Source organism: Heliconius melpomene, chromosome 20 (genome assembly GCF_056956725.1).
Source record: "Heliconius melpomene rosina isolate 202511_hmr_F chromosome 20, ASM5695672v1, whole genome shotgun sequence".
NCBI lineage: Eukaryota > Metazoa > Arthropoda > Insecta > Lepidoptera > Nymphalidae > Heliconius > Heliconius melpomene.
Window position 1 is genome coordinate 9,866,096 of NC_140408.1, and position 22,743 is coordinate 9,888,838.

The window sequence follows — 22,743 nt, forward strand, 5'->3', positions numbered from 1 at the left end:
ACTCCGCCAATTACATTCACTATAACAGTGGGTTTGGTGTAAATTTCTAGAATTCACCATCGAGTGCTGACACCCACGCCGCCGTCTCAATGAGTGTAGCAATTGTGCTGTGTGAGTTAAACGTGATGAATCTTGATATTTGTGTTAATTTAAAAAATATGCCTAAATCTATATATATAAAATCGAAAGGTCACTCATTCATCACGAAATCTCAGAAAATACAAGTGCTAGGAATCTCAAATTTTGCATAGGAGATATCTATAGGACGTACGTGCTCGCTAAGACGGGAATTTGCAATATTCGACTTCTAAGGGGTTGTTTTTGGGGTTGAAAGTTTGTATGAAACTTCGTTACTACAAATGCTAGGAGTCTCAAATTTTACATGGACGTCACTTAAAGGACGTAGGTACTCATGGAGACAGAAATTAATAATAACGTAGTTCACGCAGGCGAAGCCGCGGGCGGGCCGCTAGTAAAAATATATTATTATAAGTAAGTACGTACATTGTTGAGCCTTTGCTCGCTCTGGAATTATTTTAAAATTGTCCTCTACTTTCTTTCCTCTGTAACAGCTTTGTGTGCTATAAACTTTTTCTATCTATTATTTTTTGTTTCACACTGTATTTAAATACCTAGAGCCAGATAGGCGCATGAAACCTAGAGACAACACCGGAGAGTGGAGACTTTACGTTCAATTTTTGAAACATTGCGTGTTGAGTGGCGGAAGTCAGAGTAACTCGAATGGGAATGAACCCACAACCATTATATTTATAGTCAGACACTGTGACGCTATGTCTTTATTAGTATATTACTACTACTTTTTGTATGTTTTTTATTGATAACCAATAAAAAAATTACAATAGATTAGAATACAAATACCGGAAGACTGTCTTTAAGTGGGTAATTAAATATGTAAGTACACAATGTGGGACTATAGGTCTTATATCTAAATATTACGAAACTTTGAAACACTTCAACCTTAAGTCCCTAAAAAGGTGTACTTAAAAGATATGTAATGGCCAATATTTTATAAGGAACCCGCATTTCACTGCCGTACTAACGATATTACCATTGAAACGATGATGTTGCCATGAAATAAATATTTACTGTTATCTGTTAAATTTACTTTCTATGTGTTAGTGAAATTTAAATGATATAATTAAATTCTGTGAAAATATCACAATATAAACTGACGGAAGGAAGAAAATATAATAAAACTGAATTTAATCAAATGTTTTACCGTAATTAAAAGTTATTACAATTGAAACGTATTTCAAGTTAAAATAATACCTACTCAGTGTAAGGAACAATATGAATTTTGCTAGCAATAAAAACATTACTATATTTTTACATAGGTAATATGATACATAGTACCTCGGGTACATTATGAATTTATTATTTAAAAAAAATCAGTCAAGTGCAAGTTGGCTTTGGCCAAAGAGGGTTTCGTGTCAATTTCAGGATTGTAAGTCCACGGGAAGGACCCAACTCAACAAAAACTAATACTAACAATGAAAAATACAACATAAACTGTGCGTAATTGCTCGTATCTTTTCAATGCATTAAATTATTATTTTTTTTCCTTCAACAAACTAGAGCTATTAATTTCAACTTATTACTTCTACGCGCTCTACAAATTGTCTTGACAGATGGATAGATGAACAACAAGCTGATCCTATAAAGGGTTCCGTTGTTTTCTTTTCTGATAAGGAACCCTAAAAATATAATTCGTTCCCATCGAAGTAAATCCACACGTCAGCTATCCTCTTCGAATGTGAATATGTAATTAACTTATCAAGATTATTTAACCTCAATAGTTCGACGACAACTCTATGCGATGCTTACTCAATAAACACATAGCGAAGGTCATCTCGATACACGCCTTATATGTATGCATTACTATTGTATACATTATAATAACATTATCATATATTTCAGTATATACCTTTATAATTTCTCTTTTGGTATAGAAAAATATGATATTAATTGTGATTGTTACTATACAATGTAATTTTTAAGAGTTTCTGTTTTAATTTGTTATACTGATAGTAGGAAATTTGTTTTTTTTAAATGTTAAGTAAAAAAAAATAGTCCGAAGTAATTCCAACCGCAAATACAGTGCGTTAAATCGAGCCTTCTTTGAAAACGGACTATCGAACCCATGAGATTTTTTCGATTTGTACCTGTCCTGTGTGTTTGTCGTTGAGATTAGTGCGATTAACCAAACAAACTCTTCAGATCTATTATATTATAAAAGTATACTTAGTATAGATTGCAAAAAGCATTTGGCTCACAGTGTTTTATAAAGGCAAACAATGCTAACCATTGTTGTCCGTGGTAGGTAAAGATTCACAAATTCATTTAAACCAGGGATAAAATATGTATGAAAAGGTAGAAATCTAGAATAGTCTTATAAATAATTAAATTAAGACAACTCTTTTATAAGTTTACTATTACGATTCTAGTGTTTAACTTCCATATTTTCTTTATATTAATAAAAAAACGTTAATCACTACGTTTTAGAAAAATTATTAAATTAAAAATTAGCTCAAAGGCCAATCGTGGTGCAGGGACACAAGCATATCCTCGTTCTGAAAGCACTAGGTCCTCGGGTTCCTTCTGCCTACGCCCGAAACTTGTATACGTGTTCTAATAAAGTATTATTCTGTTAAATAATAAATTTAAAATCTAAAAGATTTAAATCCAAGTATCAAGAACAACACACCAACTATAAGATCGCGCCACACAGTCTAGAAGTAATGCTCGCTAAATGCGATACGGGCACAATGAAAGCGGTTAGTCGTTCTTATTCCACACGCTCGACTCAGCGTAGGTGGACTGTGGAGTTGTGGACCACTTATAATGTTATTGTTCTAAATAGTTTTAGCTGTTTACGTGATATTTCAAATTAATTTGTATTATATGCTTGAGGTTATCATGGCAAAGCTGCGGAGGCGGTTGTGAATTCGATTCTCAATCGGGAAAATTAATTTTCAATTCTTCGCTCTAGTATCTCTACTAGAGCGAAGAATTGGCTATACAGGGCATTTTATCCGCCACTTAAGATATAATGTCTCGAAAATTGAACGGAGAGTGGAGAATGAAGAGTCTGGACATTAGGTTCCCTATGTGTAATTGCGTTGTGGAATAAGTTTCTAAGAGCAGATGTTTCAAACACTTCATGATATTTTGTGGTCTACTGGAAAGTGTTCGAAAGCACAGCCATCTACACATAACTACCAATTACTGAGTAGGTATATAATTTATCTACAAGCAAAAATCTAATATTTTACTACATAGCCCATTCCCATCTCTCCTTTCCACTTACAAAGAGTAGAATAAAAAATGAGCTTCACGCTATATCCCGCACTTAGTAGTGTAGGCAGAGGGAACCTAGTGTTAGAACACTCCGTTTCCGATTTTTCGAGATATTGCCTATTGAATGGCGGACCTTAACGTCAATATGTAGAAACGTCACCGTCATTGAGAAGACCAGCCCATATTTAGTATAAACAAGACATCCATTGTATAAACATAATTTCATATTGAATATGTTCCCAGAACAAAAGACAAATGAAAGAAGAAATGTAAACTTTCATCTCATTAATATGATTGTTTTAACGTTGGCGTATGATTTTATCATGTTTTCACTTTTACCGTATCTTCTAACTTTCATTTTGAAACTTGTATTTTTAACGCAATGCGAGATAAACGGTTAAATGTTCAATATTACTATGAGATAGATAATTAATTGGGAATAACGATTTACTATAAACTAACACAACTACAACGGTTGTGGGTTCGATGTCCATTCGACGCGAGGTTTAGTTTCGCCACTCAACAGATAACGTCTTGAAAATTATGGAAAGTGTCATAACACTAGGTTCCCTCTGCCTATTCTGCTATATTTAGATATCTAAACATGTGTAATGAAGATTTTGATAAAATCATGATTTTCATGAATAATCTATATAATACTAAGATTTTCTACAAAATCGAAGTTCATTTCAAGAAGTTCTAGCCATAACACGACTACTGGAGAAACATCGCGAGATAATACCCTTATTCCGACAAATCGAAAAATTCACGCTATGAGAAGCTAAATGGACATTTGCACTTTTGTTCGACCAATTTTACCGAAATTGTTCCTCGGGCAGATTCAATTTGTATTTCAAAACGAAAATCAAAATGAAGAGAACAATGGGATTGAACCATCAAAAAATTCTTTTTTTGGTTTTTTGTTATTGGGTAATCAGAATGATTGGGGTTGAAATTTTAGATAAGTTTAATATTAGAGTAGGTAAGATATTCCCATTCCGGGAATGTGAAATGTGATTTTTTTTTAATTTTTAAGATTTTCATTGGTCTGGTATGCCAAAGCGTGGGGTTGTGTTACGCTGCTCAACACGCAATGCCTCCACTGATCTCCACTTGAGATCTTGAATGAAGAAGAATCTTGTTAAATTTTAACGCCTCTTCAATATTTTTCATTTTATTCTAAATTTCAAAGTTAAACTATGAAAAAATATATGTAAATGTCAACCTACATACAGCTGAGATAGCACTGTACCTACTTTTGAAGCGCAAATATTTATCTTCAAACACGTTTATATTATACATGACATGACAGTAGTTGTATACTTTAAGTATGTTGAAAAGAAATTATGTCAACATTTTGTTTCTCATTATGATACAATGATAATGTAGTATTAAAATAGTATTTGAGGCCAGTCGTGGCGCGTCAGGTTGTGGGTTCGATTAAAATAATAAATAAAAATAAAATAATAAATGTTATCTATAATTTCTTCGCGGTGGTATTGAGGCATAGCGCGGCGTTGAGTTACACCACTCAACGCACAGAATTCGGTTAAAAGTAGGAACACACAACTAGTCGGTTTACACTCAGAAGAGGTTCGACTGCGATACGCCTCGTTAAGCCTCGAAAATTATTAAATTTCTGCCAAAAAAATTTGCTGCAGTATCTTCGGGAATCTGCCGCATCTGGCCAGTGGTTAGACGAAAATTTTTTGCTCCATGATAAATGATCCTTTCCACACATAGCAGTATAGGCAGAACCAGGGAACCTAGAATTAAGACACTGTTGCCATTAAGACTTCCGTTCCCCACCTTCACTAAAAAGTACACTATTCGAGTTTCATTGTGTAAAAAACTAAAGAATGTTTTAAATTGATTATATGTTTTTGTACGCAGTCTTGCTTTAATTTATAAGGAACAAAATGAGCAAGAATTGTAATTGATGGATTTAACAACATAACTCAGTAAATGTTCAAGAAAAATGCCAATGCAAACTATAAATACACATAATGGATCACTTTTTAATCGGTATTGTAAAGGAATTCTTTTAAGAGCGAATAACATATCGCTGATTTTTTTTAGTTTTCCGCTGTATCCCGTACTTGGCAGGGTAGGAGGCAACCTTGGAACCTAGTGTTTAGACACTCCGCTGTGGCGGGGGAGAGAAAATATCTTAAATGGAACCCTTCCTTTCTCCACTTTTCACGCAATTCTTGAGACACAATCTATTGAGTAGCGGAACTCAACGAATCGCTTTGCCTCGTTAACAGAGCGAGGAAATTAAACTTTACTCGTATATTTAATTTAAAGTAAGCAAAACAAATGAAAATTTTAATTAACAATGGAACGAATGGATATATTAAAACTAGCCTTTTATTTTAAATCGATGTTGTAAATATTAATTCACTTTCAAATCGATTTCAAAAGGAATTCGCTTTACAGCGCACTCGTATCGCATCAGTTGCGGTATGACGGCTGCATCTAGACAAATGTGTGGATGGCAGCGGGAATTGTTCAATTTGTTCGTTTATCTTTGTTGATGTTTCGTTATTATTTATTGAAGATTTCGTGTGTAAAAGGAATAAAATATAGTATAAGATTTTTTTTTATAAGTTCACACTTTATCCCGTATATAGGGCAGGGCAGGCAGAGGGAACCTAGTGCTAGTACACTCCGTTCCCCACTTTTTGTCGATTTTTTTGAGGCACTGTGTTTTGAGTATTAAAACTCAACGCCGAATTATTATATTATTATATTCGTTCCTTCGAGTGGGGATCGAACCTACAACCATCCCGTTACAGTCACATCCTTGTGCCCCCGGGCTCCAACGGTCACTTTGTATACAGTAATTGTAAAAAAATAAAACTAAAAATACCCAGACATTTCAAAAGTACTTTACATAAGCTATAACAACTACTATCTCATGTATTACAAATGCTAAGATAATTCCAGGCCTTGATCTTAAACGCATTAAGAGATAATTCAGTTTTACTCGTGTTTATGTTCGAGATGATGACGTCTCTGAGATAACAGCTTAGTATGCAATTTTATTACGAAAATAAAATATACTTATCTAAAGATTAAATGATATAAGAATATTTCTTAGCCTGGCCAGCGTCTGGTTGTACACACCGTGTTTGTGGGTTCGATTCCTGGCTGGACTGGGGGAAATTAGTTATTTTCTTTTACTTGCTCTGTTAACAAGACAAATGGCAGTGTTGACATCCGCCGCACGCTACACGCAATGTCTTAAAAATTGGGCGGAAAATAGTAGTTTCCTATGTCTACCCTATTTTATCTATAGGTAGACGATACAGCGTTAAGCTAAAAACAAGTGTGGATAATATGGCAGTTTTGTTTTGAATTAAAATTCGTATATTATGTTTTTGAATCAAAATCAAATTGGAATTGCAAATTTGTAAATAATTGATTTAAAGAAGGCCCGTTGAGTTTCTTCCGCCGGTTCTTCTCAGATTTGAGACATTAACGTTAGTGAACTGATTTTCGCTCATCAACTCGTATTTGACGTTCAAAAAATGACGCATGAAACTTATTATTTTAATAAAATTATTTGATTTTGAATGCTTTACTGAGGGGTAAATTTTAAATAGTAGCAACAGTTAAGTGATTTGTCAACCAATTTTCTTAATTTATTTCGTATAAGAGAAGAATTAAGAAAAAAAATGCGACGCCATTAATTTTACCATATGCTTACAAAAGTTTAGCGTAAACGTTGTTGAAAGTGTACCTGTAACAAAAAAAAACAATATTAAATATTAATTATATATATAAAAAAAAGTTGTACTAACTATACCCGATACAATACTTGTCTTACTAATATTTTATCAATGAAATAGAAGCATAATAGTTCGATAGTTAAACTATATATAAAAGGAATCATATTTTTGTAGAATGAATTATTTTCATTTCTTCCCTCGGGTAAGAAGACAATCCCGACCTTGAGACCAATGCCCCCCCGAATAAGGCATAAAGTAGAAAACGAAGTATCTTAACATTTGATTCCCTTACTTACTTTATTAAGTTTTAATTTTTCTATTTAATTTTATGTTTATTAAAAAAATATGCTATTAAATTATGCATTTCAATATAAATCTCTATGTTGACAACCTTGATCTTACAATACATTCAAAACTCATAAATCAGTATACTGTTATAACTTACGTAAACATCGCGTGATGACAAAATAATACGAACACGTCTTATCTTTTGTTTGTTCATAATTAATTATAATGGAGGCCAGTGGTCGTGCAGGGGTACGAGAGGAAATGAACTATTTAATATTTTTATTTCCTCGCTCTGCTAACGAGGTAAAGCGTGGCGTTGGGTTTCGCCAGTCCACATGCTTCCAGAATTTGGCGGAAAGTGGGGAATGTCTTAACACTATGTTCCCTCTGCCTACCCTATGCAGGATACAGCATTTATCTAAAATAGCATTATAAAATTACTCCATTTTGTTTAGTGACATTTTTAATAGTTAATGGAATAGGGATTCTCCACTCTCCGTCGAATAAAAATATTCTGGATCAATTACTCCCCCATATACAATATAAGGGGGAAAGAGGGAGGGACGATGATAAAGAAGAATTGATACAGTTCTTCCTTAGTGTGGGACATGCGTGAATTAGCCAGCTAGTCAATACGAAGCTACCAATTTACTTTTCCTTCAAAATAACCACTTAACGTCGTATCGTTCGCGTGAAATACGACTCCTGGTAGACGGTGGGTGAACAGTTATACGGTCTGTTTCCTTGAAAATATCGCTTCCGTGTTTACTTTGCCTTCGGATATATCTTCTATTTACCTACTTGTTAGGCTTATGTTAGCAAGGACTTAGGTTTGAATCTGGGTTGCTCCAAATTCAAGATATTTGTGTGAATATAACGGAACGTTATAAGTTGTGGTTATTTAGAAGTATTGATTATATTAGGAAGAAGTAGCACACTCATGTGGCCACTGCCCCTGTCCTTGATGCCCTGGGGGTATTTTGACTCTTGGTTCTCTTTGTCTACAAGATTACAAGATTTAAGACCCTATCCAGATGCACACATTTTGAAAGCAGTATGAAATTTTTTTTTAGAAAAAGTATAAAAATTTGAACGTAGCGTAGGATTTGAACTCTTGGACGGTTTAAAAGTATTTTTCTTTCCTAAGTGTGGAATAATACTAAAAATCACTAAATGTACATTATTTTTCAAAGATCTTTACTATCATTACATCAAACTATCTTTAAATACAAAGATTTCTCGACGTGATATTTCTATGTGTATGACAGACACACCCCAACTGCACAACAGAACTCTCATACCAAACATATTAATCCCAAATAGGTTTTGGAGAAATGCCGAAACAGATGACAATAACAAGCGCGTCGTTTTGCTATCCCTTAAATAGCTTTAGCTTTAGTCAATAGTCCAATATTATGTATGAGGAAGTATTAGTCAATTACTAAAAATTAGTAGTTAAGTAAAAATCATCTAATTTGATAAAGATGGGTGTGTAATTTTAACAATATGGTCTTAGAAATTAAATTGTAGTCCCCTTATAACAAGATCGTATCAGTTAATCAGTAAGACATTTAAATCTAAATATTTTCCACTTTGTTAAATGTCACAATGTCTCGAAAATTGTACAGAAAATTGAAAAAGGAGTTTAATACTAGGTTCCCTTAACCTAGCCTGCTTCTTACTGCTTAAAAAAACTGGGTCAGATATGTTCCATTCGTCAATTGGGATAGCTTTATATAAAACCACTTGTTATTGCAGAATACAGAGAGAATAATAAAAAGAAAGAAAGACAAAAATTAAAGGCATCATCAAAAAACCTCTCATTCCACCTTGTCCAAGCAAATTGCATTTCTAGATACGATATCACCACCAGCCTTGGCAATGCAGATCGGTCTCTATTTATATACGAGTACACTACGGTATTGCACGTTGACCGTTTATAACAATTGAATGATGTTATGCAAAAGATGCTTCTTTCTTTTTTTTTTTGTTTCTCTTAAAAATCTCTTCAATTTATTATTAGCTATAGGAAAACTAAACTATTATTCTTAAAATTTAAATTAATAAAAAAAATTAATGTCATAAATGACAGCCAAACGCTTGTAAAAATCTATTAATTGTTCTCGTTCGATTGAACGGGAGAATAAAAATTGTATATTGTATGAATATTTCTTTTTTCTGGCAGGGGAAACCTAGTGTTAAGACACTTCGTTCTCCATTGAATCCCTATTCCAATTGAATAAATATATTTTGAATAATATAATTTCTTTGTTGTTCCTTTGTGGTATAAATATGACCAGATCCGTATTCATAATACAGAAGTTTGGCACGATGCAGTCTGATTCAATGCCAAGGTCGGGACGTAAAGTATTCATTCAGGGAAAATGACGATTTGATTTAAACACACATTCATTGATTAGAATCTACTTATGGCTGTTTAGCGCTGTAAAGTACATATATTATTAAAAACTTTATTTTTAAAAAAAGGATTTCAACCTGCGTCTGTTGGAAACCGTGCAAGTCCTCTGACCACTAAGCCATACGTTCTTACCAATTTGTTAAATGTGGGCTAGTTATGATAGCTAGATTGATAATTGAATGATATAGTAGATTCTTAGTAAAAGTAAAAGATTTTTAAACGTGAAATATATATTATAGGAACAATATCTGAAACATAAAATACCTCATATTAATTTATTTTCCGTAATAAAGCATAGCGTGATTTTATGTTACGCAACTCAACACGTTATATCCAGAGTTCGGACGAAAAGCAACGCACGAAGTGTGTTAACACTAGGTTCCCACTAGGTTCCCTACTGAAAAGCATGAAGCTGAAATAATTATGTTAAATAATAATAAATAAATCAATTGATCCCGCCGCTAAACATACCATGTATCGAAAATTCAGCTTAAAGTGGGGAACGAAGAGTATTATTAACACTATCTTCACTCCACCTATCCTGCTAAAACGGGATGAAGCGTGAACCAATAAAAAAATAAATTACTGAAGTATTTTTTATTATCATAGACGGTAGAGTATATAGAATATGCTATAGCCTATAGGTCACGGACGATGTCAACAAGCCACTTGCGTTCGATAGTAACAATTTACGTTCGAACGATTCCTATTGAACAATTTGTATTCAATTGTACCCACGAGTACCCACTGGAGAACTCGCTCGAAATGATAATAATGATAATAATGATATAACCGGAAATGAGTTATTCATTATTTTATTCATTATTTTATAATTATTATTATAAGTACTTTACCTATTATGGAAGTAAAGGGGTATGTTTTATATTTTCTATGTGTGTTGAGAATTTCCACATATTTGCTATGGTGCAGTATTACAGTACTTGAGTGTATGGCATGACGGTCGTGGATTCGATTTTCAATCGGGGGTATGAAATATTTTCATTTGTCTTGTACCTACCGGTATTACAAAGCACGGAGTTAAAATCCGCCACTCAACACGCAAAGAGTAGAACTGAGTGCTTTCATATTAGGTACCCTCTGTATAACCTGTGATGTGCTCAATACAACGGGATTCTAAAATTATTTTAGTGTTTTTATACATTAAAAAAGGAAGTTCACGAATTCTCCATTATAGCGTGATGGCCAGAAAGAATCTACCTTCCACCTGCATTCAAAACATTGCTTGTTGAATGGAATTATTGTTTTGAAATCGAACCAACTAACATCGCATGAATAATCAAACGCCACCAATTATCCACTTTTCGCGTGTTTACTGGCGGAACTTAACGCCGCACATTATCTACATATTAGAGTAGCGGAATGCAACTAATACACACCCCCGAATGGCAATCGAACCCACAATCGTCGCTTTTACAGTCGAACGGTACGCCACTGCGTTATAGAATTTCAATATAAAACTTTTATCGAAAATAACGAAACAGAATCTCTACTAATTGATTAATATATATTTTAAGTAAGAAAAAACCACACAGCACAAATTAAAAAAAATAAAATATTCGATGTACAAACTCGACCTCATTTCTACTTCAGGATTCATTTTGTTGATTTCGCGTTTTTCACGAATGCAAAATAAAAACACGACTGACGGGAATCGTGATTCTCATTCCCTCGGGATAACCTATACAAGTATACAGCTTCAAAGTCTGTATTGATTGATGTTAGTTTAATTATTTTTTTCTTATATAAGATTTATAAGATTTATATAAGATTTACGATTTTAGTGATTATGTATAGCAACTGATTGTTTGGATCCTCACTCGAGGAAATTAAATATTTGTTTAAATTTATATTTTCATTTCTTCGCTCTAATTTCAAGGCAAAGTAAGCCGTTGAGTTCCGCTACTCAACACGGAAAGCCTCTGGCAGAAAATGTCGTAAGTGTCTTAACACTAGGTTTGCGTGATACAATGTGAAGCTGATTTAGATTTTTTTAATTAAACTATTTAACCGAATTAATCGCGTAGATTTAGTATTATGGGGTAGACGGGTAAGGTTTTCCCGTCGTTTTTCCTAAAATATATAAATAAAAAATCGTTAAATTTCTTTCTAGTTATATTAAATTTACGTTGGTAAAAATTTGGGGAAAGAACAAAGTAATTCTACTATTTAGAACTACGAAGTAACTCAAGCCTAATTCGAAGTCAAGTCACGATCGATTGGTAACATTTAATTAGTGCTGCAATGCTTACACAACTTATATAGATAGCTACATCATATAAGTAAAGAATAAAAATATTTAATTCTAAAACATATATGGATCATACAAAAGATTTAGGTTCTGGTCGATTTAGCGCGGCGTTAAGTTCCACCACTCAACACGAAATGTCTCAAAAATAAGGTGGCAGTATCTTAACATTAGGGTTCTTAAACTTCAAAAACCGTGAAGTTAAAGATGTCTATTAATAATCCACTGACATTACTGTATCGAAGGTTATCTTAAATTTACAAAATATTATCATCATCCGATATGGTCTAGTGGCTAGGATACCTGGCTCTCACCCAGGAGGCTCGGGTTCGATTCCCGGTATCGGAATGCTTTTTCTCTAAATCAAGGTTTCGTTTTAATTTTTTTATTTTTTTGGTTTTTTTTTTTAATATAATATCAAACATCAATCAATGACATAAAAATATTTTTATAACTACGCATCGAAAAAGAATAAATGCGAACACTTATGTCAATCTAATATCGACAATTGCGTGTAGGGTGACGCAACTTAACGCCGCATTATCGTACCAGATACATAAAATTAACATAATTCATATATAATCGTATCCTCGAGTAGGAATCGAACCTGCAGCCAGCCACAATACTTTTAGCCATAATAGATCTTTATAAACTGTTAGATGGTCCATAAGAGGTCCAACGCAAACAAGCGGGGCGTATGCAAATCAGATTTAATATCTAGGCTAGATTGCCCCACGCCTTATTAGGTAATCCTCTGTTACACCATTAAACAACTTAAATACCATAAATATTAGTTTAAACTATCTCGATTGTAGGCTGTAGGTAGTGGGTTCAGTTCTAAAATGGGGATAATTATGACAAATAAAGTATTTTATGTAATGTATGTATTTAAGTCAGTTTCCGCTGTATCCTGTGAAGAAATGGAAATATAAATTAAAATAAATATTTCATCTCCTCTAATTGAAAATCATTTTAATTTAAACCACTATTAAAATAAAATTTATTATAATAAATTAATAATAATATGTACAGTATATTAAATTATTATTATGAAACGTTCGATAAGCTCGTGATTAAAGTGGAACATGGGCGAAGGATATGAGATTAATGAAGATAAAGTTGGCATTTGCATAATTTCTATATATATTCAAAATTGCTTTTGCTTTTCCTTTTTGTTTAGAGTAGATAAGTCTTAGTTGCTAAACAAGTAGCCGTAGATTCGATTATGTTATGACGTCCATAATATTTATTACTTATTATTGTTAAAGATTGTCCAATTATGTCGGGGCACAAGGGTGTGACTATAAACGCGACGGTAGCAGGTTCGATTCTCACTCTCACTCTGGAGAAAAGCGCGGCTGCTCAACACGGAATGCCTTAAAAATGTATTAATGCATGTAATGTGTGTGCCTCAAACAGAACGAAAATATCTTCACGGGAAACGGAATGTCCTAGCACTAGGTTCCCATGTTCCCTGCAGGTACCCTGCTATGCTGAATGCAGTGTGAAGCCATAAAAAATGTTTAAAAAGATGCCCTACAATTATGCGTGGTGCTAATATTTTTTTTTAAAAGGGCACCAAGCGTAAAAACACTCTTTCTTTCTTCGCTTTTCTCCTAATTTATACAAAATACGTACGTTTCCGGTAAAAATGGTTCAAAAATATTTTTAGTTGTTTAGTCTTTGGTCGAGGAAGGTCCTGGAAGGACCCACTGTTCCTGCGGTCATGGCTATCTCGGGCACTTAAGACGTGACATGCGTCATACAAAATTCTAAATTATTTCCATTTGATAAAGGGAACGAAGCCACGCCTCACAGTAAAAGTATTTTTTTTTTATATAAACGGAAGGAATACAGAGTAATTAGTCAACACTCTTCACCTGAAACACGGACATGTGAAAGTTTGAAACTTTTTAAATGAAAAACGAAAGCAGTTTCACGTTAAAGATTTGAGATAAAATACTTTTGAAGGCTTGAATTGCTTAATCTGTTCAATTCTAGAAACTAAATGTTTTTTTAGTAACTGACTAATTTTCAAGACATTGCGTGTTAGACGGAACTTAACGCCGCGCTTTGTCTTGTTATCAGAGAGAAGTATAAATAATTCACCCCCCGAGTTATAATCGAACTCACGACCGTGGCAAAATAAAATTTTATATTATATTAGAAAGACTAAAATTATATTAAAAGATTGGTATGAACTAGGTGCGATCATGTGGAGGTGTATTGTAATTGGCCATATATGCTTATGTTACAGCTTAGCTATATAATATTTCTATGAATAAGTTTATTAAATGTGTTATGTAAAACTATTAATATTATTAAACTTGTATATATTTATTTTCATATTTAAGACAAGACATAGTGTTTTGAGTAGCAAAATTCAACGCCACCCTGTCTTGTTACTAGAAATAAAATTATCAAATATTTCACTCCACAAGTTGGAAACCAAACCCATAACCACGTTTACTTTCACAGGCTGTTCCACTGCGCCACGACGGCCTCGTTTTTACATTTATTCGTCGTCGTAAATCTGCAATTACCATTTTAATGCAAAAAATCCATCACTTTCACGGCAAAACGTGCAAACGGGTCGAACCGACATCAACAGTAGGTACCTACTCCACATCAGTACCAAGACCTCAACTAAGTAGGTAACGGTATTATATCTGTGTCGTGCAAAACTTTACGATTGCAGCCTTGAAATGTATGAAAAAACTTCTTTGTTTCGTTTTTAAAGTTCAAAGATTGTTTTGGGTTTTATTTCTATAGATTTAGATTAAAATAGAGAGACAAAGCGGGGTGTTGTGTTCTGCCGTTCAGTATTTAAAATGGAGAGAATATGGTAAATTATTAATGTTTCTATATCACGACTGGCCTATATGGTTAACGAAAATGAAAAAATACCTCAAAAAAAAAAAATCTTAAATGCAAGTACAGTATCACTAAGCCATAGCACTTTAGTTATATTTGTAAGTAAAAAAAAGTGATAAATAGTGATTACCCATATCGATATAATTTAATAATACCCACAAAAAAACCTGCCATTCATAATCCGACACTTCACCTATATACAAATAAAAATATTCCAATATTTATCTTATGCGTATGTAATAAAGGCTAAAATGATTTAGCAGAAATTTTAAGTGTCCAAAATAGTGAAAAAAAAGAACAATATGCTATTAGACGTCTTAATGGATCTCAATCATAGAAGATTAGCTTTACCTCAGAATATATTGTAGTTCTAGATAAGGCATTTTTACTGTAGATGTTTTTTTTTTTGTTTTTTTTTTTTGAAAAGGTAGGCAAGGCAGACCTTTAGTTTTTTTGTCAAGGAACCCTGCAAGATGGGTCCCGATTGTGTATTTGTCTATTTTGCAAAAAAATATATTAATGGTTTATGTATAGCCATTATAAAATTATTTCCAAATTGCCAATGTTACTCTTGACTAAAATTCTATAGTATTGGACTTGTTTTTTATTCTCTTATGGACTTATTTTTTGTGTTTTCAGAATATATTTTTTTAATTTAAAGTCGAGGTGACAATATTTTAAGTAAAGTTTTGTCTACAAAATAAAATATTATTTAGCCAACTTAAATATTTAATTATTCTCGCCATATCTAGAAATTACTCTATAATACAAAACTGATGCATTAAGATGTCTAAAAACGTGAAGAAACGTTATGTCTGTACAATAAATACTATTACTCATATAACTGTAGTCTGTATACTCGTAGACACGAATAGTGAATACGAAATAAATTTTACATGCTATAGAATATATTTATAAATAAATCAGCTTCACGCTGTATCCCGCACACAGAAGGAACCTAGTGTTAAATCACTCCGTTTCCCATTTTCCGACGAATTTTTCGAGACATTACGTGCTGAATGGAAGAATACAACGCCGGGCTTTTGCCTGCCTGCCAAAAATGAAAATATTAATAAATAAAATAATCATTAAATGCCCCGAATGGGGATTGAACCCGCAACCGTCGCGTACAGTCACTTCCCGTCCTTGTGCTACGACGGCCCCAAGATTTATGGTAATAGTTATAAACAAGAAACTAACATTGTAACATAATTTATGGGCCTGGGTACAATATTTATAATACATGAATAAATAATCATATTTGTACTGCATATTGATTTTATAAAATAAGAGAAAAAAAAAACGGCAATTTTAGAAAAAACTGTGAAAAATGACGAACGGAATGACTTAACTCTAGGTTCCCTTTAGCTTCCTTGCTATATGCGTTTATAGAAAAAAGTATATAAAGAAAAATACCATATTATATATGGTAAATTATATATTTAAATGCTGTAATCAGGTCGAAATCGATTTAACGCGACACATAAACTTTGAAGAAAAAATGTTGTAATTACATTTATTTTTTAAATCGGTAATTTTGCAAATAACTTGGAGATACTAATAACCAATTTGCTTCTGAATTCTTTTTATATAACGGTATTACATGTTTTGTTTTCTTAAATGCAGTAGAAATTAAAATGTAAGGAAATAGGTCATGTCTTTTAGTCAACGCATATGTTTTTTGGCAGCAGAGTAGGAAGTGGGAACGTAAGAACCTAGTGTTAAGATAAACTCCTGTTAAAACACTAAATTCCCATTAAAACACTTCACTTTTTCACTCCAAGGCATTGCGTGTTGAGTGGTGAAACTTAACGCCATGTCTTGCGTCACTGGACATTTTTATAAGAAATAAGTAAAAAAACAGCTAAAGCTTTTTCTGGCATAGCAGGACCGTGAGAAAGAGCCGAATGTCGAGACTCTCCTTTTTCCCTTTTTAAAAGAACTCGAAAAATTGCATGCCCAGTGGCGGAAGATTACACCGCACTTTAGAACCAGAGGAAGAATGAAAATAGTTCATAGTCCCCAAGCGAAGATTGAACTTACAAACAAATATAGCATTTGCACTTAGCTGTGACATTTTTATTTACGTTTCAACCATATTTTTTTTTTATTTTTTAAAATTTTAATTTTACTTTTCTAAAATATAAAACGAGCAAAGGTACTTATTAAGTGAGACTCTCTAAAGAGGTTAGTAGAGACAACTAAATTGGTCATTAAGGTCTCAGTTTTAAAAAGTTTGTTTTTGTTTTAAATAAAGTTGAAGTTGAAGTCTAGTGTACCTGACATGAAAATTATTTTTTATATATATTTTTTCAATTTCACTTTTCAACTTCACAAAGTCACTTATTGCCTGGTAGGCAGAGAGAACCCATGAACCTAGTGTTAAGACACTCTGTTCTCGACTTTCCGCCGAATTCTTCTTTGTTCTTCTTCTTTCTTCTTTGATTTAGAATATTTCATTTGCTCAAGAATCGAACCAACAACCAGTCGCGCTTACAGCCGTACGCCTGCACCACTGAACCAAGACTATTCTAAATTTACAGTAAAATAAACCAAATCGAACTAACTAACTCCCCAATAAGACAAAAACACAAGTACTGCACTCAGAGTAAGTAATAAGTTCCCAAACAATTAAAAATTATACACTTTTAGGCCAACTTTGCAAAACAATGCTATACGCCATTCAATGCGTACGCTTCACAATTGTTCTATGCAATTAAGGAGTCAAAAGTTTATTCAACACTAGAGCAATGAACTTCGATTCGAATAAAAGATTTTTTTGCAAATACAAGGTTTTATTAGAATGAGTGTAATTAAGTAAATCGTTTCGGCAACTATTGATTTTTTTTGGACTATTTGGACTATAGTAATACATTCTATTGCCATTTTATAAGCTAACCTTTACATTTTTTTACACATCTTAACGCTTCATTGTAAGGTAGGCAGAGGGAACCTGGGAACCTAATTTGAAGAAGAGTAGAATGGGAGACGTGCGTGCTGCTATAAAATATAATCAATATGTATAAATAAAAACAGCTTTTTCCACCTAACAGAGGCAGACATCTTAGTGTCAAGAAACTTCGTACTCCAATTTCCGAACCAAATTAAAGACATGGCATGTTGAATACATTTAATATTATATGTATAGTTATTAAGCGACTTTAAAAAGGAGGAGGTTCTCAATTCGGTTGGTATATTCTTTTTTTTATATTCAGCTTCAATCCTTATCCTTAACGGTGTAGCCAGAGGCAACGGACAGAACATCGCCACAGCTGATTCCTGTATACCTCTTTCGCCTCGGCCACTGTCATCAACCTCTTAGTACCTTCGGGGACCTTCGGAACCCTCCGGAAAGTCTTATGCCTTTTACGTAACTTTTTATCTTCCTTTAGTATCATCAGTTCTCGATGATTAACCGAGGTTTCTTCTTCCATCTCTTACCAATTGTTTTTTACATTGTATTTAATATTTTTATATAGGTTACATATATATTAGGTTTTATATGTATATATTAGTTACATTTACCGTATGATGGGTAATATTTTACAATATTATAGCGGTATAAAGTACCTTCTTTCATCAAACTGTAGCCCTTTTACAAGCACAATTTTTAAGAAATTAACAATAAAACAAATTGGTAAAAAGTTATAAAAACAGCATCAAAATTAAATCGTAATTAGATTTTTGTATTCATATTTTATAACTACATGTAAGCCGCAACTTTGTCTTTGTGAATTTACTAACTTACTAAAAAGGGGAAAAATAGAACTTGTTTTACATAGAGTCATTACATTTATAAACTGTAAAAGTAAATACAACGCTTGTGGGTTCAATTTTCACTCGATGGAACAAAGTCGTGGTAAAAAGACAAAGCGCGGTGTTGAGTTCCACATGCAGACTTGAAAGTCGAACGGAAACTGGGGAACAGAGTTTCTTAACACTAGGTTTCTCTCTGCCTATCCTGCTATATGTGTGAATCTACAAAAAAAAGGTCATTTTATAGAATAAAAGTTTACATTCCATATATTAATCCAAGCTATAAATTATCAACGTGCCAAATTTGTTCCGTAAATTTTACGTGACCAAGTTACAAATATACGTTAATAAATGCTTGTACTTGTAATAAATATTTAGTTTTTAATATTTAAACAAACATATTTTTGTTAGTTATACAGTGGGCAGAGGGAACCTAGTGTTAAGTCACTCTGTTTCCTACGCACCGCCTAATTTTCGAAACACTGCATATTCAGCGGCTATGCTTGTCGTCGCGGCTATACTTCTTGATACCAAAGCGGAGAAATGATGATAAATTATTCCCCCGAACGATATTCGAACTCACAACCGTCGCGTTTACATAAATGCTGTATCGCTTCACCACGACCACGAATCTAAACACTAATTTTAAAAATCTAAAATCTTAAATAACAAGCCGGTATATAACTACAGTATTCTCGAAATTTTCTCGACTAATTAGTCCATCTATCGATAAGGGGTTCTCTTTGCCAACTATCCGATGTATCTTTGGGCTGTAGGTATCTGTAATCTGAGATCGTCAACATTCCGTGGACCAGTGCCAATGTATACAACATGCTGCATCATCAGCTGTGACAGTGAAAGTCAATTTAAAAAGTTTTAGATGATTTGTATTGAACATGGCGTGGTTCTAAATATGTGAAGAAAATGTCTCGAAATTCGTGCAATCATTGAAATTGTATTTCGATATATAAGTATTATATACCTAATCGAAAACAAGCCGCTTTACCTTTTTCTCGTATAGCAGGAATCTTGTCTTTAGATATTCAGTTAATATTACATGTTGAGCGGTGGAACTCAACACCGTGCTTTGTCTTACCAGAGCGAGGATTTTTTTATACATTTCCACGGGTGGCAATCGAACCCACACTGTCGTGTTGTAAAGTCGGACAAATACTCTCCTATAAAATGGAATCTAATTTAAGTTTCACTGAAAAAAATATTTGTAATAAAAATAATCATGTATAAATTACAAGTGTATAATTCCACTAACATTGCAAATATAAAAATGCTACAGTTTAGGTATTGCTTTGTGAAATAAGAAACTAATGTGAAGAATGTCATAACAAAAGATTAGCTGTTCAGATTTATATAAAATAAATTACAATTGAAAGTATTCCGTTGTTTATATTATTTATTAATATACCTACCTACATAACGTGAACGGTAGATTGTAGCAATTGGACAAAAACACATCTTGACAAACAGACAGACACACAAAAAAATGGACGGACAGACAGAAAGATCCTTAAATATATTTTTATGTAAATAAATCTAGTAAGTGTAATTACCCCGAAACAAGCATAAAAATCTTCAAACGATAAATCTTAATAATACACTCTGTTTATACAAAGACGAAACGTTTTGTTTTCATTAAACATGTCAAGGCTAAACTACAACAAATATAAATGTGCACTCGAATGCTGTATTATATAAAACTCTTCCGTTACCGAGTACCTGAAGGATGACGTACAGACGAAACTACTGGATCTAGAAAGTTGAAATTTGGCATATAGGTAGGGTAAGAGAGTGTAGCACTAAAAGAGATAAACACTTAGATAGTAGAGAGGGTAGCACTATAAGAGGATTTATTGAAATCCCTACGGGAACAGTAAGACATTATATTTAACATTTTACGTCTTAAAGTCCACGGAAACGAAGCTGCGAGCGACGACTAGTATTCTCGTATTCTATAATTTAGTAAAACAACCCAAATGAATATTGAAATTTGCATGGATAAATAGATTTGGCAGCGAGTCGAAGTCCGAGCCGTTAATTGATTGAGTTAAAACAAACACAGAGACAAATTTAACCTGCGTTTTTGTAACATGTTTACTTCATATAGATATTAAACGTAATTTAGCCTGGTTTTTCATCTGCATTAATCTCCAGCTTTATCTCAGGAACTACTAGTTCTAATTATTTATCGAGAATAGGCCATCGTGATAATTCTTTGGATGTATCTAAAATATGTCATGTCATAAATAACTTTTAAGCTATTTTTATTTGACCATGTGGAAATAAAAACGGATTCTCAAAACAAAATATAGCTATCGACGGTGACAGTATCACTTTCTTGTCCGTCTATCAAGACCCCGAGATCCCATGGAGGTGTCAAGCTGAAAGTAATATCAATTATTCAAGTCTATGCCCTACGATCCCTTGGGGCACAGAAAAAAATTAAGCTTCTAAATCAACACAATCAAAAGCTAAGCTTTTATGCATTGTTTTACTGCACTTGTGTTGATGCTAAGCTTCTTCTGCCTATCCTGTTGTATACAGCGAGATATTAATATATGTTCTGTTGAGTTCACAGAGGCATCGTATGGACGGGTTTTTTTATTATTAGAAAAAATCCAACGTCAATGATGGACGGGTTGCAGTGACTCTAATAGAATACTATCTATACTAATATAATAAAGAGGAAGAGTTTGTTTGTTTGTTTGTTTGAACGCTAAGATCTTTTGATCTACTGGTCCGATTTACTATGTTTTTGATTTGTATGAAAGCTGCATTCTTCAGAAGTGCTATAGGCTATATAATATTACATTACACATATTTACTAATAAATGAAAATACTTTCTAATTTGACATGTAATTTATTCTGCCATGTTAATAACAACCGTCGTTGCTAAGCACCGGTTTGCAAAGTTTCTTTGTTGTTTTAAGAAAACGTCACCCAAAATGAACTTATATTTTGATATTCATCATTATAAAAATAAATATATTATATAATATTTAATAAATATTCTTATAGTTCAAGCAGGCGTAGCCGCGTCCGGGTCCACTAGTTATTATTATATGAGAGCTTTAGCAAAGCTCGCAAAAAATTTTAAATTAAATTTTCTTTATTGATTCTTATGAAATTTATATAATTTTAAATGTTTCTCAATTATTGTTACGAACGTTATATTTCTTAAGCTAATAGCGCAGTAAACGAAGAAGAAAAAAAATATATAAAAATTCTCGGGCGTATTTATATAATGTGGCCAGTCGAAGTGTTTTAACACTAGGTTCCTAGGTTTTCTCTGTATGCTGTGCTTTCATTTTTTTTGAGTGTGAAGTAAAAAAAAATAATTATATAATACTTATACACTACTAGTGTAATATTACTGGCAATTGTAATAAATGATCCGTTTTCAATGTGACCTCTGAGTTATAGTCCTAGCCTCTAGCTCTACCTACACTGTAATTAGATTTACTGAACTCATACTTTATTATTAGGGTTGTCATATTACGTTAATTGGAATTGCATAATTAGTTTATACCTATCAACATAATGTTTATCGAGATTTAGAATTACACAAAGTATCGTTAGTGTTTGATATTTAACAAGAAAGGCAGGAATTTTTTAATATTTTAGAAAAAAAAATTACTAAAAATTACAAACAAAACTTATATTAAACAGAACCTAGAATTTATTAAATTTGGCAAAATGTGAAAAATTTCTGTCTAAATAAAGAAAATAAAATCTCCAAAATACGTACATATTTTTTATATTTAACGAAATATTCTCAAAAAAAAAAACGATTATTTATTTTTTTGTAGTTCATTTCATACAAAATTAATATTGTCAACGTTTTTTAAATTGTATTCACCGTTGATCTATAATCGTCGTATAAGAGACTCCGTAGTGTCAAGACACTCCGTTCTTCACCTTCCTGCCCATAACAACATATTAAGAAGCAATTGCAAGAACTCTATCTTATTCATTGTAGAATAGATGTAAACAACAGCAATAAAATATATTATATGGACATTACTTATTAAACCTAAAAATAAACGTTAGAACAAAACATAATAAATTATTA

At 32.8% G+C, this 22,743-nt stretch overlaps 1 protein-coding gene and 1 non-coding gene across 4 annotated transcripts in view; one reads left to right on the forward strand and one right to left on the reverse strand.

The window, feature by feature from the left end:
- The window catches only part of LOC146527889 (uncharacterized), a 309,773-nt gene that overhangs the window by 258,346 nt on the left and 28,684 nt on the right, over positions 1-22,743 (reverse strand). The gene's annotated exons all lie outside the window — the stretch shown is intronic.
- On the forward strand, positions 12,302-12,373 carry TRNAE-CUC (transfer RNA glutamic acid (anticodon CUC)). The gene has a single exon. It is a non-coding gene; the product is annotated as a tRNA-Glu (tRNA).